Here is a 2582-nt window from a genome sequence, read left to right on the forward strand (position 1 = left end):
CATTATTTAATATTTTATGACAACAAATAACTGTTATCCATTGCATATAGACGACAGTTATTTCGTATGACAATTTGATTTGTTTCAATTGTTTTTACTTATGTGGTAAAAAAGAGAGGAGTATAGTCGTTAATATGTCAAAATATTGATTGCACAATTTGATTCGATTTGGAGGCTAATGAGGCCTAAACCCACCAATGCAATCATCTTTCCATTATTGGGTTTTGTTCAGTAAACATCACACTAGATGACCCGCTCTTCTAACGAAAGTGATTCATTTAGTACATTTTCCTTCGGCAAAATACCCACAAACTGGCTGAAAATGGAAAAGAAGAAGACGAAGAAGATCTAGTAACATATGATATGATAATGGAAAGGATAAGCAGATGAATACTAACAAACTCAGAATTTGGTGATGAAATCATAGATGAGAGAACTTATTTCACCAGCCTTTTCTTGGTTAATGAAGTGAGTTGCTCCTTCTATCACCACTACATCTTCCAGAAGCGGTACACCCTTCTTGAACCCGCCATCATGAATGTACTCCTTCGCAACTGGAAAGTTGTTACACCAAAATCCAAATCCTCCACTATAAATTTCGTCAGAACTTTGATCTGGGCTATGCTCCATGGCCTAGTGAGCTTCCAAGTTCTACGATACAATCAATCAATAAACACACATAAAATCGATTTCTAAATCATCCATAACGTAGCATAGAATTCGAATTCGAATTTGTGAATCCGTTAGGTATATTCGCAGGGCTTGGGATCTCTCATCGTCAGGAATTTCTAGATCCAAAATCCACTTTCGCTACTCCAGGTTCCAGTTTCGAAATTCATAACTTCTAGTTCATTAGTTCATTTAATGCAATAAAACTCATTCAATTTCATCTATTACATACACCATTAGCGATTCGTCAGTTGACCTAATGCAACCTAAGTCTAAGTCACTCAATTAGATATGAGAAAGTGATATAGTGGAGGGAGAAATAGAAGAAAAGCTTACCGATTTGAGTGAGGGAATGAACGATGGATGTAGAATAGGTAGCTGAAGTTTTTTGCGTCGTGGCCATGGGGAAGGGGTCCTCGAAAAAGGGTACCATCCATTGCCTTTTTTGTTAATAAAATACTAAAGTTATTAAATTAACCGTATAATAGATATTAGTGTTAAAAGTATTATTGGGTAACAAATTCATTTTTTGTTTTCACTACAATAAATTAGGTATTTGATGTCGGTCAAAATTTAACATTTATAGAGGTATGATTTCGAGCAGCGATCGACATTGATGATTTAGGTGGCACTACAGAATTTTGTAGTTGTTATAATTGTTTTGAAGTACTACAAATGATATGATCTTGATCATTCATGTCATAAATAAACTATATGCAAAGTGCATGTTAAAGCTAAGTGCATGTTTTAACCTCCCTTGAGTTAATTTCATGTTCTAAACTATATGCAAACGATATGATCTCGATCAGTCATATGTAAATAAACTATATGCAAACATAAGATTCATAAATAAACTATATGTTAAAGCTAATATGAATTTAATTTATATTAGAATTTAGTTAATGGAATAACTCCCTTGGAGTTAATTTCACGTTAGTGAAGGAAGAGAGTTATTTTGATAACTTCCCTCTCCTTCGTTACTCTTAAAAATTGCTAAGACACACGAAGGAAAAAAGACATTCTACATCCATACGTTTTGAATGATCTCTCTGCAAATAATTCTATGCAATGTCTCTCTAAAATGTAAAAAGATTTTTTCTCTTCCCCAAAACAAAATCATAAAAACTCACATCTCTATGTGATTTTCACCTATAGAATGACAAGTAAGACTCCGGTAGTGGTTTTCTTCATATTGGGAGTGATTTATGTGAAGAAAGAAAAATCTTCAAATGTTAATTAGTTTATTTTTTTCCTTCGTCTTTAGAAAAGTATGCTAATATATGTATATTTTTTCTGATATTGATTGAATTTTTCATTTGCATGTTCACACGCTTCCGCTACGAAAATTCATTCCTTCAAGTAAGAATGTGATACATTTAATTAGATCTTTAGTAACATATTCTTCAGGTTGATTGTCAAATTGATATTGCATCCCTGTATTATTGGTCTTCAACTAACATTATAGCCCAATTCTCTTGACAAACGAGGTTTAAATTTTCTACAACAATAGTATAGTAATACTTTTCTGAGTTCGTGGTTTGTTCTCTTATTTGAAGTTTTTCTCTGTCAACTCTTGTCTTTTATTTTGAATTTCTATGTTATTTTTTCTACTTTTACCAAAGTAGTAGTGGGAGATTTTTTTTTTCCAACAATATGATCTTATAGCACGAGCTCACTTTCATGATCATTTTTTGAATGGTAAGACCACCAATTTCATTGATCCTATTGAATCTTCCATTTAATTCTCTCCCTCCTTCCTATTCCATTATATAGGTGTGTCTAAAATGAATGATGTGAACAAACTCTCATTGTGCACTATCAATTACCCAATTGGAGATATCAGTGACGATAAGAAACCATACCATGATATAGTTAATTACTTATGATTACACCAAGAATGATAACCCTCAAAC

General features: G+C 32.7%; 1 long non-coding RNA gene across 1 annotated transcript; it reads right to left on the reverse strand.

Moving 5' to 3' along the window:
• Positions 1-135: 135 nt before the first annotated feature.
• LOC105435831 lies at positions 136-1116 on the reverse strand. The gene is made up of 2 exons (XR_969781.2): positions 1006-1116; positions 136-651 (listed from the first exon to the last, which is right to left on the reverse strand). It is a non-coding gene; the product is annotated as an uncharacterized LOC105435831 (long non-coding RNA).
• Positions 1117-2582: the final 1466 nt, after the last annotated feature.

The sequence above is a fragment of the Cucumis sativus genome, chromosome 1, assembly GCF_000004075.3.
Source record: "Cucumis sativus cultivar 9930 chromosome 1, Cucumber_9930_V3, whole genome shotgun sequence".
In the NCBI taxonomy this organism is placed as follows: Eukaryota; Viridiplantae; Streptophyta; class Magnoliopsida; order Cucurbitales; family Cucurbitaceae; genus Cucumis; species Cucumis sativus.